Raw genomic sequence first — 16,027 nt, 5'->3', positions numbered from 1 at the left:
TCGTTACCACCCGGGAAAGGCAAATGTGGTAGCCGACGCTTTGAGTAGAAAGGACAGAGAACCTATATGGGTAAAAGCCATGAATATAATTATTCGTACTAACCTTACTACTCAAATAAAGGAGGCGCAACAAGGAGTTGTAAAAGAAGGAAATTTAAAGGATGAAATACCCAAAGGATCAGAGAAACATCTTAATATTCGGGAAGACGGAACCCGGTATAGGGATGACAGAATTTGGGTACCAAAGTTTGGGGATGTGAGAGAAATGGTACTTGGGGAAGCACATAAAACGAGATATTCAATACATCCCAGAGCGGGAAAAATGTACAAAGATCTCAAGAAGCACTTTTGGTGGCCGGGTATGAAAGCCGATATTGCTAGATATGTGAGAGAATGTTTGACCTGTTCTAAGGTCAAAGCTGAACATCAAAAACCATCAGGTCTACTTCAACAACCTGAAATCCCAGAATGGAAATGGGAAAACATTACCATGGATTTCATTACTAAATTGCCAAGGACTGCAAGTGGTTATGATACTATTTGGGTAATAGTCGATCGTCTCATCAAATCAGCACATTTTCTACCAATGAGAGAAGATGACTAAATGGAGAAGTTAGCGTGATTATACTTGAAAGAAGTTGTCTCCAGACATGGAATACCAATCTCTATTATCTCTGATAGGGATGGCAGATTTGTTTCAAGGTCTTGGCAGACATTACAGCAAGCATTAGGAACTCGTCTAGACATGAGTACTGCCTATCATCCACAGACTGATGGGCAGAGCGAAAGGACGATTCAAATTCTTAAAGACATGCTACGAGCATGTGTTATTGACTTTGGAAACAGCTGGGATCGACACCTACCGTTAGCAGAATTTTCCTACAACAACAGTTATCACTCAACTATCGAGATGGCACTGTTTGAGGCACTTTATGGTAGAAAGTGCAGGTCTCCGATTTGTTGGAGTGAAGTTGGGGATAGACAAATTACGGGTCCGGAGATAATTCAAGAAACTACCGAGAAAATCATCCAAATTCAACAACGGTTGAAAATCGCTCAGAGTCGTCAAAAGAGCTACGCGGACCTTAAAAGGAAAGATATAGAATTTGAAATTAGAGAGATGGTCATGCTTAAGGTTTCGCCTTGGAAAGGCGTTGTTCGATTTGGTAAACGGGGGAAACTAAATCCAAGATACATTGGACCATTCACGATTTTAGATCGTGTCGGACCAGTAGCCTAGCGACTTGAATTACCTCAACAACTCGCCAATGTACATAATACCTTTCACGTCTCAAATCTGAAGAAGTGCTTAGCTAAAGAAGATCTCACTATTCCTTTAGACGAAATTAAAATCAACGAAAAACTACAATTCGTTGAAGAACCCGTCGAGATAATGGATCGTGAGGTTAAAAGGCTCAAGCAAAATAAGATACCAATCGTCAAGGTTCGATGGAATACTCGTAGGGGACCCGAGTTCACATGGGAGCGTGAAGATCAAATGAAGCTGAAATACCCGTACCTATTTCCAGAAGATTCGTCAACATCTTCAACAGCTTAAAATTTCGGGAAGACATTTATTTAACGGGTAGGTACTGTAGTGACCCGAACTTTTCCATGTTTATATATATATATATATATATATATAATGAAAATGGTAAAAAAGAACAAATAATTTTGGAACAAATAACACCGCCATAGTTTGTTATGGATGTGGAAAACCGGGCCACTTTAGTAGGAATTGCCCGAATCAGGGCCGCGGAAGAGTTTTCAATATTAATACGGCAGAAGCGCAGGAAGAGTTTTCAACCGTTGTTGAATTTGGATGATTTTCTCGGTAGTTTCTTGAATTATCTCCGGACCCGTAACGGGTAGGTACTGTAGTGACCCGAACTTTTCCATGTTTATATATATATATATAATGAAATTGGTATAAAAGAATGTAACAACCCAACCCGTTAACCAACCAAAAATGCGGAAATAAAAAAAATTAAAACTGGGCTGACCAGATGAGGTGCACGGCGTGCACACTCACCTGTGCGCGGCGCGCACAGGGCCTGGCAGCCCGCTGTCCAAAAATTCCGTTTTACGCGAAAAGATCTTCGACTTCCCGACACATTTAGACCAAACGCTTTTCACAACATTTTATATTAGTTAAAACTAACACGTTCCAATAATAAAATGAGTTTTACGAGACCGGGTCCACATCGACCGTTTTACGACTTTCGTACAAAATACAAGTTTTCGACCACACAACTTCTAATACAAAATAAAGCCGAGCATGGCGATTGGGGATACGCTACCCAATCCTAATCAATCCAAAAGCAAGATCTTCTAAAGCAACTATGCGAGTCCACTAGTCCCCACGCTTGCCCGAGCCACCGTCTCCAAGCAAATCTATAAAAATGTAAACAACGAGAGGGTAAGCTAACGCTTAGTGAGTGAAAATATACTACATACATATATATGCATAAAATGGACACGCCACACAAATAATCAAATAGCGCATACCGAAGCATCCAAGCATAAAGGCAAGCTAGTCTAAGCATACCGTACGATCACAAAGTAACAAGCAAAATATGCATCAACAAACATAAGTTCACCAACGACGATGTGAACAACGCCAAGAAGCTACACCCGGAGGGTTAGCTACATCACGACAATACAACAATATATATATATATATATATATATATATATATATATATATATATATATATATATATATATATATATATATATATATATATATATATATATATATATATAAACGAATAAGGGTAACCCCTTAACCCATTACCGAATACCAAACACCACAATGAAGATTGGCCGAACAACCCGAGCCTTAGTGAATTCGCACAACCCGATATTCACTTCTTCACCAATTCAACATCCAAGGTTGGCCGAACTACCCGAGCCTTGGTGAATTTGCACAACCCGAGATTCACTACCTCATCACAAGATGACCGAACAACCCGAGTCATCATGAATCCGCACTACCCGAGATTCACTTCTCAACATCAAACCCACGGTCACGGGATTATAAAATCCACCACATCGGGGTTATCCACATCACAACAATATCAACCCTTCGCCTTTGGGGTTATAACATCCAAATCACAACCACGTGTGATAACGTACACACAAACGTGTACCTCGCCAAAGGTAATCAACCAAAACGCACAACCTTGCCAATTGGACCTATACACAAGTCCATCAAATCCACCTATATGTGAAGTGAGCTCTATAACCGAGAACCACTTCACCCGACCCGCACCCATCCTACACATACATATGCATATAGGATATTAACACTCACCTTGTCGTCTTGATGAAATGCTTCCAAGTAATCCGCAACACGTCAATGGAAAATACCTAATCAATTCATCACAAATACAACAACACACTTAGAGTGGATTTACAACCAACTCAATTCGACACTTAGTGCAAATTCGACCAATCGCACTCATAACCACAACGCATCCAAACTAACCAATAATTACTAATACTAGTGACAATGGTCCTAATAAACCAAATGAACCCAATCTTAAGTGTTAAACACTTATCAATCTCAAAATTACCCATAAACCATAATTTTGACTCAATTCCAAAATTAGTCTTTCAAATACATAAAACGGGTTCTAACACTTTCATAATCACTAAACCTAGTGATTAAACCCAAATTCAAGTTCTAATAATAGCCAATTTGTTCACCAACCCAAAATCCACCAACAATAACAATAAACCCGATTACAAGCAACACTAAACTCACTTCATGAGTTTAAATGGGTTTATCAACAATTTAAGTTCAAACCCTAACTTGAATATCAAAATCAAACAATGAAATTTGGAGTTAGAACATACTATAACAACCAAAACAAAGCTAGGAACGAGGTGAACAACTTTAACACTCGAGACTTTGATCAATTCAAGCTCCTTCTTCACCAAAACCCCAAATCTCTCTCTAGATTTCTCCCTCTCTCTCTAGAATAGTTTGAGAGTGTTTATGGATGTGAAATGTGATCCAAAACTAAACCAACCAGCTGATATGGCCTCACATCCGGCCTCAAGTGAAAAGACCAAAAAGCCCCTCATTAAACTCAAAATAGAAAAAGCCGGATTCTGTCGCTGGGCTAGTGCGCGGCGCGCACACCTTATGGTGCGCGGCGCGCACACCTTATGGTGCGCGGCGCGCACCCATGTCTTGGCAGAATCTGAACTTTGTTTAATTACACAATGCTTCCTGCACTCTATGTAGCATAATTACACTTTCGTACAATAAATATTCGGGTCTTACAAAGAACAAATAATTTCGAAACAAATAACACCGCCATAGTTTGTTATGGATGTGGAAAACCGGGCCACTTTAGTAGGAATTGCCCGAATTAGGTTAATACTAATGGGCAGGGCCGCAGAAGAGTTTTCAATATTAATACGGCAGAAGCGCAGGAAGACTTTTCAACCGTTGTTAAATTTGGATGATTTTCTCGGTAGTTTCTTGAATTATCTCCGGACCCGTTATTTGTCTATCCCCAACTTCACTCCAACAAATCGGAGACTTGCACTTTCTACCATAAAGTGCCTCAAACGGTGCCATCTCGATACTTGAGTGATAACTGTTGTTGTAGGAAAATTCTGCTAATGGTAGGTGTCGATCCCAGCTATTTCCAAAGTCAATAACACATGCTCGTAGCATGTCTTCAAGCATTTTTATCGTCCTTTCGCTCTGCCCATCAGTCTGTGGATGATAGGCAGTACTCATGTCTAGACGAGTTCCTAATGCTTGCTGTAATGTCTGCCAAAACCTTTAAACAAATCTGCCATCCCTATCTGAGATAATAGAGATTGGTATTCCATGTCTGGAGACAACTTCTTTCAAGTATAATCGCGCTAACTTCTCCACTTTGTCATCTTCTCTCATTGGCAGAAAATGTGCTGATTTGGTGAGACGATCGAGTATTACCCAAATAGTATCATAACCACTTGCAGTTCTTGGAAATTTAGTAAAGAAATCCATGGTAATGTTTTCCCATTTCCATTCTGGGATTGCAGGTTGTTGATGTAGACCTGATGGTTTCTGATGTTCAGCTTTGACCTTAGAACAGGTCAAACATTCTCCCACATATCTAGCAATATCGGCTTTCATACCCGGCCACCAAAAGTGCTTCTTGAGATCTTTGTACATTTTTCCCGCTCTAGGATGTATTGAATATCTCATTTTATGTGCTTCCCCAAGTACCATTTCTCTCACATCCCCAAACTTTGGTACCCAAATTCTGTCATCCCTATACCGGGTTTCGTCTTCCCGAATATTAAGATGTTTCTCTGATCCTTTGGGTATTTCATCCTTTAAATTTCCTTCTTTTACAACTCCCTGTTGTGCCTCCTTTATTTGAGTAGTAAGGTTAGTATGAATAATTATATTCATGGCTTTTACCCGTATAGGTTCTCTGTCCATTCTACTCAAAGCGTCGGCTACCACATTCGCCTTTCCTGGGTGGTAACGAATCTCAAAGTCATAATCATTTAACAATTTAATCCACCTACGCTGCCTCATGTTCAGTTGTTTCTGATTAAATATGTGTTGAAGACTTTTATGGTCGGTATATATAATACTTTTGACCCCATATAAGTAGCGCCTCCAAGTATTTAATGCAAAAACAACCGCGCCTAATTCCAAATCATGCCTCGTATAATTCTGTTAGTGAATTTTCAATTGTCTAGAGGCATAAGCAATTACCTTCGTTCGTTGCATTAATACACAACCGAGACCTTGCTTTGAGGCGTCACAATATATCACAAAATCATCATTCCCTTCAGGTAATGACAATATAGGTGCCGTAGTTAAGTTTTCTTCAACAATTGAAACGCTTTCTCCTGCTCATCCTTCCATTCAAATTTCTTCCCTTTATGCGTTAATGCAGTCAAGGGTTTTGCTATTTTTGAAAAATCTTGGATGAATCTCCTGTAATAACCAGCCAACCCTAAAAATTGGCGTATGTGTTTCAGAGTTTTTGGGGTTTCCCACTTTTCACCGGTTTCAATCTTTACCGGATCCACCTGAATACCTTCTTTGTTCACTATGTGACCGAGGAATTGAACTTCTTCCAACCAAAATGCACACTTTGAAAACTTAGCGTACAATTTTTCTTTTCTCAGCAATTCTAGCACTTTTCTCAAATGTTCTTCGTGCTCTTGATCATTCTTCTAGTAAATAAGTATGTCATCGATAAAAACAATGACAAACTTTTCAAGATATGGCCCACACACTCGGTTCATGAGGTCCATGAACACAGCTGGTGTGTTAGTCAATCCAAACGGCATAACCATAAACTCATAATGACCGTAGCGCGGCCTAAAAGCAGTCTTCGGAATGTCATCCTCCTTCACTCGCATTTGATGATACCTAGAACGTAAATCGATCTTCGAATAAATCGACGATCCTTGTAGTTGATCAAATAAATCATCGATTCTCGATAATGGATAACGGTTCTTGATGGTAAGTTTGTTCAACTCTCTATAGTCGATACATAATCTAAATGTACCATCTTTCTTTTTGACAAACAAAACAGGAGCTCCCCACGGTGATGTGCTTGGTCGAATGAAACCACGCTCTAAAAGTTCTTGTAATTGGCTCTGAAGTTCCTTCATTTCGCTGGGTGCGATTCTGTATAGAGCACGAGCTATTGGTGCAGCTCCCGGTACAAGGTCTATTTGAAATTCAACAGATCGGTGTGGAGGTAGTCCCGGTAATTCTTTCGAAAATATATCGGGAAATTCTTTTGCGACGGGAACATCATTGATGTTCTTTTCTTCAGAATTGACTTTCTCGACGTGTGCTAGCACAGCATAGCAACCTTTTCTTATTAGTTTTTTCGCCTTCAGGTTACTAATAAGATTTAACTTTGCATTGCTCTTTTCTCCGTACACCATTAAGGGTTTTTCTTTTTCTCGTATAATGCGAATTGCATTTTTATAACAAATGATCTCTGCTTCACTTCTTTCAACCAGTCCATACCGATTATCACATCAAAACTCCCTAACTCAACTGGTATCAAGTCAATCTTAAATATTTCGCTAACCAGTTTAATTTCTCGATTTCGACATATATTATCTGCTGTAATTAATTTACCATTTACTAATTCGAGTAAAAATTTATTATCCAAGGGCGTCGGTGGGCAACTTAGTTTAGCACAAAAATCTCTACTCATATAGCTTCTATCCACACCCGAATCAAATAAAATATAAGCAGATTTATTGTCAATAAGAAATGTACCCGTAACAAGCTCCGGGTCTTCCTGCGCTTCTGCCGTATTAATATTGAGAACTCTTCCGCGGCCCTGCCCATTAGTATTCCTCTGATTCGGGAAATTCCTACTAAAGTGGCCCGGTTTTTCACATCCATAACAAACTATGGCGGTGTTATTTGTTTCGAAATCAATTAATATGGAACGTTTATAATCAATATGAATGGGATATTTCAGCACTGGCCAAGGACATGCCATTATTCAACCAGACATTAATGCGCCAGATTATGAAATCAAAGGACAAATCCTACACATGGTAACTAATCAATGCCAATATAGTGGTACGCCAAAAGAAGATCCAAACGAACATCTTCGAACCTTTAATAGGATCTGTACTCTATTCAAAATCAGAGAAGTTGAGGATGAACAGATCTATCTCATGTTGTTTCCCTGGACTTTAAAGGGAGAAGCCAAAGATTGGTTAGAATCATTACCTGAAGGAGCGATTGACACATGGGATGTCTTAGTTGAAAATTTTCTTAAAAGATTCTTTCCGGCATATAAAGCCGTGAGACTTCAAGGAGAAATTGTAACATTCGCGCAAAAGCCAAATGAAACATTATATGAGGCATGGACAAGATTCAGAAAGTTGTTGAGAGGATGTCCTCAACACGGTTTAGACACATATCAAATAGTACAAATATTCTACCAAGGTGTCGATGTTGCTACACGAAAAGACATCGACACAGCAGCTGGTGGTTCCATTATAAAGAAAATCGCAATCGAAGCTCACAAAATTATTGATAACACAGCCTCCCAATCACATGAGTGGCACCAGGAAAAAGATATTTTTCGTTCATCTAAAGCGGCTAGAGCCGATTCTAGCCATGACTTTGATTCCGTTTCCGCAAAAATAGATGCTTTCGAGAGACGAATGGAAAAGATACATAAAGATATTCACGCAAAACGAATCAGTTATGAGCAATGCGGAGGACCACACTTAACGAAAGATTGTCACATCGAGCAAATGATGGAACAACGTGAGAATGTTTCCTACATGAACCAAAGGCCGGGAAATAATTATCAACCGCCAAGGCCAAACTTTAATCGAAATTAAAACATTCTTTACAATCCAAATGGACCCAAGAATAACTCGTATAACCAACAAGGTCCGAATAACCAACCAACTCAAAACAACACTTTTAATCAACAAAGACCTGGCTAATATAAACCACCACAACAAACCGAAGAGAAAAAGTCAAATCAATAAGAAATGATGGCAAAGCTAATGGAATCTCAAACACAATTTATTACATCTTAAACCCAAACAAATGAGAGGTTTGATCAGTAATTAAGAACTCAACAAGCTTCCATTTTAAATCTAGAAAAACACGTAGGTACTCTTGCTAGCATGATGAGTGAGAGGGAACAAGGAAAGCTACCGGGTGATACTGAAGTAAATCCTAGAAATGAAAATGTTAATATGGTGTCAACAAATTCTGAAAAACCAGCACCAGAAGTTGGAAAGGTTTTAGATGTGAGTAACAATGAAGAAGTTACAACACCACCACCCCCCGAGTATGTAAAGCCAGTGGTGGCACTATACAGACCACCCATCCCATTTCCAAGAAAAGGAGTTGAGTATGAGCAAGTGATAGGTAATAAATTTTGTGATACCTTTGGAAAGAAGAAGAAGAATAAGAAAGTGCAAGAAACAAAAATTGTAAAGATAAACCCGGTGAAAAGAGTTCCACCGAAACTTCCTCCCAGGTTGGGTGATCCGGGTGAATTTATTGTTCCTTGTCTACTTAGTGATTGTGTCATGTATGATGCACTAGCAGATTTAGGTGCATGTGTGAGTGTTATGCCTCTTTCATTATATAAGAGATTAGGAGTAGGTGAGTTAAGTCCAACGGAGATGAGTGTTCGACTCTTTGATCAAAACATTAGGCACCCAGTTGGAATTACTGACAACCTACCGGTTCAAGTAGGTAATTTAACCTTTCTAGTCGAATTTATTGTCATTGACATAGAAGAGGACTCAAACATTCCTCTAATTTTAGGTCGACCATTCTTAGCATCTACCGGGGCGTTATTTGATGTAAGAGAGGGTAGAATGACACTTAGTGATGGTGAAAAATCGGTCACCTTTGTGAATCGAAAGTCTAAATCTCCACCAACCAAAACCGTTGAACCAATAAAGACGATTGGTAAAAACCACATTGTTTTACCAACTCCAACGGTAGTGCTTAACAATAATAAAACGCCTAAGTGTGGGGAAAATGAAGTAACACCTAATGATGACCTGATAACAAAGAACCCTGTTGTTGATACGAAATTAAATGACCCCATTATTAATAGTTCAACGAAGAAACTTATTAAACAGATTCGCGATGCTAGAACCAAGGGGAATTTTAAGTTATGTAACCTGTTAGTATCCAATCTATCGCCTAAAGAAAAGGCAAAACTAGTTGAATTTGTGGATATTACACAGGAATCAGACCAATGGCTTAAAGCAAAAGTCACAGTTATGCAAGTTAATTATGGTCCAAGAGAAATTGACAATGAAGTTAATCACAAATTCGACACCACAGCTACTTAAGTGTGGGGAGATTCAAATGTTCTAAAAAAAATATTTTCTAGAGTTAGTTGTTCTGTTCTCGTGTAGTTCCGAGAATGGAATCCGATTGGTCTTTTCCACTAGCAGACACTAAAGAACTAGTTTTCTTCCCCGATTCTGAATTTTTTTTTTTTTGTAGGTTTTGTATGAAATTAATACGCTTTTTAAATTTATGTTTTGTGTGAATTTAAAAACAAAATAAACTTTATTTCATTAAGTTTAAAAAATGATTTCTAAAATTCGTCGTAAGTTAAAGACTAGGTCATGGAACCGAAATTCCTTTACCCGAGGGCGGGACGAAAAATTTTGTTATCATTATTTTAAATTTTATTGATTTAAAGTATGCCAAAGATATTATATGAACGTGGGGTTATATACCAAACTTCAAAAATATGTATATATATGTTTGTATTTTATGTTATCTACAAAACAGGGTAAAACAGCGCACTTTCAAAGACTGGCATTAAGTTCAGCAAATGCTATTAATTTTGATGACAAGACGCAAAATATCAAATGTGATATAATAACTGCAGGAATGAGCAAATGACGTGCACCATTTATCATTCGAACAAACAATATGTTTGCAAACTCGGTATTTTTAATCATTTTTCTACGCTAATCACCCTCATGAATTTAAATTTTTACTGATTTCTTGCAAATGAGGGCATTGCAAGATCTCAAGTGTGGGGAAGAGTTATAAATTCTCTCGGGTTTACACTTGGTTTAATTGCTAAATTTTGTGAAAATTTGAAAAAATTTCAACTAAATGAATTCAAGATCATGTTTATACATATTTATGAACTGTAAAACTAGGTTTTATTACCGAAATTATTGTTACCTTGGAGAGGACATAAATTGAAAACACCCCAAAACGCTTGAATTCATTTAAAATAGAAAAGAGGAGAATAAAAAGGCAAAGAAAAAAATAAAATAAAAGCTAAGTGTGGGAAGAATTTACCAAGTTATTTAAAACATATATCACATATTTTTTGTACAGATTATTACAGGTACTTTTGCTTTAGACTAAACTAATCAGTTTTACCCGATTTACTGTAATATATTTGAAAGAAAGATGGATCTATATGATGAATCAATTCCATCATTAAAAGGAAGTAAAGTCTTCCAAAAAAGACACGCGCTTCTTGATTTAGGTCAGGAAGTTGTCGTCCAGACCAGCTGTAGGTTGACGAAAAATCTAGAAAAGTCATCTCTAAAATCAGCAGGAAATCCACGGACCTCAGCATCAAACAGGGTCGCAAAGTGGTCAGACTTATCCTAACCATGAGAGGATCTGTCTCGTAAAATGGGGAGGGTGCCGTGCAAATTAGTTTTATAAGACTAATGAATCAGACCCCTAGAAAGGATAATCTCCTTAAAGATCAAAAATCAGCTTTTAAGCCTGATATTACTCAATCCTTGTGATTGAACTTAAAGATTGAGAATTACAAACTCATGGAATTCAATGATATCTAAACTCAAGCTTGAACGAGAAAATATTTTGATCAAATTAAAACCGATTTGTTTTCTGAAAAACCATCTTCAATGCGTTCATTACCATTGAACAAAAAATCCTAAGAATTCACCAGAATTCATTAGGTCACCTAAACCAAATCGGGTGTCAACCGTAAGAACGGTGGTTGCATAGCATGGTCGAAGACAGGACCTTGTGCCGGACCGAAAATTTATAGGGTGATCTTTACTATTTCTCCTACAAAGGATAGTAATTGCATCTGACACGTTGTGGACTATGAACATCTGCATGTCATTGGATATTGCCTTAACAGTTGCTTGTTCAACGCTTTTCTTTACAACCGGATGGTAGTTTACCGAAAGGTAATATACGGAGCAAGTATACTGGACGTGTTGCTTTCCTAATACAAGGTTAGCAAGTGGGTGACACAAAACCGCAAGTTTTGAGCTAAAATTTTCAAATCTAAAACCCACAAAAACATTTTGCAAATACCGGTGAAGGGTTATTCCGGAAAACGTATCTAGGGTAAAAGCTATAATTAATTTTCAAAAAATTAAATGTTTTCATAAAGATCCAATTTCTTTAAAGGATCTAAATTTTCATAGTCATGTGGGACTGTAAGCCACATCGTTACTATCATTGTTTAAACTGCCGTATCATAATCACTGATGTATAAAGTGTGAGAATAAAAAAGTAATTCGAGTGAAGTGTGATTTAATTACAAGTTCTGTATTGCTTGAGAACAAGCAACGTTCAACTGTGGGGATACTTGATAGTGCCCCAAATGAACATATATTTAGTCGCAATATCATCCCAATATGTAAATTTTTTAGTTATAATTATTCTATTTTTAAGTTGTAATCGTTTAAATAAATAAATGCGAAGACGGAGCATGAAGATTATAGAATTGAAGAAAAAGTGCCACTAAAGCTTGAAAAGTGCCACTAAAGCCATAGTGCACTCAAAAGTGCCACTAAAAGTGAGTTAAAGACTTGTCCGGATTTTGAGAGTTAAGGAGAATAATTTTTTGTGCAAAGTACAAATTGCAAAACGCAAAGTACAAGATATCTACGCTTACGAAAGGACGTTTAGAAATCCGGAACCGAGACATAAACCGAGCATCAACGCGCGAGACAACGGACCTAAAATTACAAGTCTACTATGCACAAGAATATAATATAATATATATAATTATATAAATTTATATATATTATATTATATATATTAAATAATCGAGCAGCCCACCTTTTAAAAGCAAAATATCTGAGTACAGCTGGCCATGGGATCGCATGGCCAGGAAGAAGAAAAAGCATGCGATCACATGGCTTCAGAATCCTGGCCAAGTCTATAAATTCAGCAATTTTCGGACGAGTTTACATACCTCTTCACACCTTCATATATTTCTTTCTCTCTTATGTAATATATATTTATATAATAATTTTAATTTAAATTAATTTTAATAATAAAGTTACGGTTTAGTTGGGTTATTGTAAGAAATATTTTACGGGTTTTAAAGTCGGAACTCTGTCCGTGTAACACTACGCGATAAATAATCACTGTAAGCTATGTTCTTCCTTTTTAAATTAATGTCTCGTAAACTAAGTTATTATTATGATTATTTAAGCCAAAGTAATCGTGATGTTAGACTAAATATTAAAGACGGGGTTATTGGATTTTGTACCATAATTAGGGTTTGGACAAAAGACCGACACTTGTGAACATTAGACTATTGACTATTAATAGGTGGGGGGTATTGTATAATTGAATGACAACTCATTGGAACCTGTCGAACCTATCTTCAAATTAGTTAATCTAATAATTATTAAAATGATTAAGAATGTCCTATTTAGTGACGTTTATACGACATCGTTTACAATCATTTAATTAATCAATTAGATTGGGTAATTGATTATTCATTTTGGCTAAGTGGATAAATTAATATATCATGGACTAATTAAAATAGGGGTGGATTACATACAAGGGTAATTGGTGTAATTGTTAACAAAGTATATTAAAACCTTAGATTACACGCAGTCGATAACCTGGTGTAATTATTAACAAAGTATTAAACCTTGTTACAGTTCAAATCCCCAATTAGTTGAAATATTTGACTTCGGGACTATTATTGACAAAAACCAGATAGGTATCAAATAAACCAGGACAAAGGACAATTAACCCAGAGAAATAAATTAAAACCAAAACATCAAACATTATGATTACGAAAGTTTAAATATGCATAATTCTTTTATTGTATTTCTCATCGTACTTTTAATTATTGTCATTTAATTTATCGCAATTTTATTTTACCCATTTTAATTATCGTCATTTACCTTTACGCTTAAAATTAAAAATCGACAAACCGGTCATTAAACGGTAAAACCCCCCTTTTATAATAATACTACTTATATATATATATATATATATATATATATAGTTGTTAAAAATATAGTACGTAATCACTAGCTCCCTGTGGAACGAACCAGACTTACTAAAAACTACACTACTCTACGATTAGGTACACTGCCTGTAAGTGTTGTAGCAAGGTTAAGGTATATCCCATCTATATAAATAAATAAAACTTGTGTAATTTCGTCGTATTTCGTAGTAAACAATAATAGTATTTCGTACACCCCACCGCTGCACACATCACCTATAATTTATATAACTCATTTTTCGGATCGCCGTTTATTTTTAAATTATATAAGTTTGAATTTGACTTGCTTAATATCAATCGGAACATCAAACGAGTATTACAATCATTTAATATTTATTTTTAATATACCTTTATTTATATATAGATATGTTTTTAAATAATAATTATTATAATATTATATTTCATTTTATTTTACATAAATTACTTTTAATAACAACAACATTTAGTATTTCAAATTATACATGCAATTATTATTTATATATATACACACATATCTATTTACAAATAGTTGTTCGTGAATCGTCGTGAATCATCGGGAATGGTCGAAGGTCAATAGAATATATGAAACAGTTAAAAAATTTTGAGACTCAACCTAACAGACTTATCGTGTCAAAAATATTATATCGTATCGAGAGTTTGGGTTAAAATTAGTCGAAATTTTTCGGGTCGTCACATTAGGATTGTTAGATTACCTTAGAATTAGAATAGATTACTTTAGACTACCTTAGATTACCTTAGATTACCTTAGGCTACCTTAGATTACCTTAGATTGCTTTAGACTAAAATAGGAACTTAGCTTATCTGCTTAAAATTAAAAACAAAAAAGGCATATGTATGACCCAAACTCGATCTAGACCAGGGCTGTTGTTATTCGTACCTGATCTAGACACAATAATCTCTAAAGCACGCAAGGAAGCACAAATCAAAAATCAAATGGCGTTACGCATTACTTTAGCATAAAACACTAAACCTTCGATTGAAGGTCGATGAGGACCTATCAGATTCCCAGAGATTCAAGGACACTCGTTCGAGTAAAACCATCACATCATACATCTCATCCAAAATAGCTGTCAATTTCATGGATTACCGAATGATGATCCTGATTCCCACATGGATAAATTCATATCTCTTTCGATCTCCTACAAACACCCAGGGGTAGGACAAGATATAGTCCGGCTATACTTGTTCCCCTATTCTCTCACTCATGATACACAAACATGGTTTGAAGGATTGGAAAAAGATTCCATCACGTCATGGACGGAGATGGCTACTAAATTCCTAACCAAATATTTCCCTCCTTCTAAACAAACCAAACTTAAGAATGACATCATTAACTTTAAACAAAGTTATGATGAATCTCTTTACAGTGCATGGGAGCGATTCAAAACCCTGCTGAAGAAATGCCCTAATCACCAGTTAGAACAGTCAGCCCAAATATGTACCTTCTACAATGGTCTTACGGTAAATCATAGGACAACGATCGATGCCGCAGTTCAAGGAAATCTGATGAACCAAACTGCAGAAGAAGCATGGGAGTTGCTCGAGAACATGATAATGCATCATCATGACTAGAACAGTGATGAAACAACTTCATCATCTGCACCACTCTCCGCACTTAATAATCAAACAGAGGCTATCAAATCTCTCATAGACAAGATGGAATCTCTTACCAAACATCTCGGAGAATTGATTACGCAGCCGCAGCAAGTTAACCAGGTGCAGGCATGTGTCAATTGTACCAACCCGTAACCCACTGAAGAATATCAAGTTGAGTACGAGAACCTTGACGGTTCAGTCTGTTACGTTCAATACCCAGCTCGTCAATCAAATCCTGGATTCAATCAACAAACTAGGGTTAACCAATTCCAAAGAAACAATCAGCCTTTTCATTATCGTTACCCACCTTATCCACCCCAACAATCTCAATTGACCTACGATCAACCACTTCCACTCACTGGTCCACCAGCTGAGGAAAATTCCCTAACCACCCAAATTACGAAAGTAACCAACCCTACCGATGATCAGTTAACTCAGTTCATCCAAGGACAACAACAGCTAAATCAGATAACTGCATCCAGATAAGGCCAGACAGAGATACTAATGACAAATCAATTAGCTATGCTCAAAAGTCTAGAAACGCAGCTCGGACAGTTATCATAATGTAGTGACCCGAACTTTTCCATGTTTATATATATTAAATGAAATTCTTATTTACATGATTAAGTGTTTCCAACATGTTAATCAATAAAACTTGTTAA

At 36.7% G+C, this 16,027-nt stretch overlaps 2 non-coding genes across 2 annotated transcripts; both read right to left on the bottom strand.

Moving 5' to 3' along the window:
• Positions 1-7,815: 7,815 nt before the first annotated feature.
• LOC139887009 (small nucleolar RNA R71) lies at positions 7,816-7,922 on the bottom strand. Its single transcript, XR_011772864.1, has one exon. It is a non-coding gene; the product is annotated as a small nucleolar RNA R71 (small nucleolar RNA).
• A 7,159-nt stretch (positions 7,923-15,081) lies between these two features.
• Positions 15,082-15,187, bottom strand: LOC139886854 (small nucleolar RNA R71). The gene has a single exon (XR_011772715.1). It is a non-coding gene; the product is annotated as a small nucleolar RNA R71 (small nucleolar RNA).
• Between the last annotated feature and the right edge of the window lie 840 nt (positions 15,188-16,027).

This window comes from Rutidosis leptorrhynchoides, chromosome 1, assembly GCF_046630445.1.
Source record: "Rutidosis leptorrhynchoides isolate AG116_Rl617_1_P2 chromosome 1, CSIRO_AGI_Rlap_v1, whole genome shotgun sequence".
NCBI lineage: Eukaryota > Viridiplantae > Streptophyta > Magnoliopsida > Asterales > Asteraceae > Rutidosis > Rutidosis leptorrhynchoides.
This window is presented reverse-complemented; position numbering and strand designations above follow the sequence as displayed.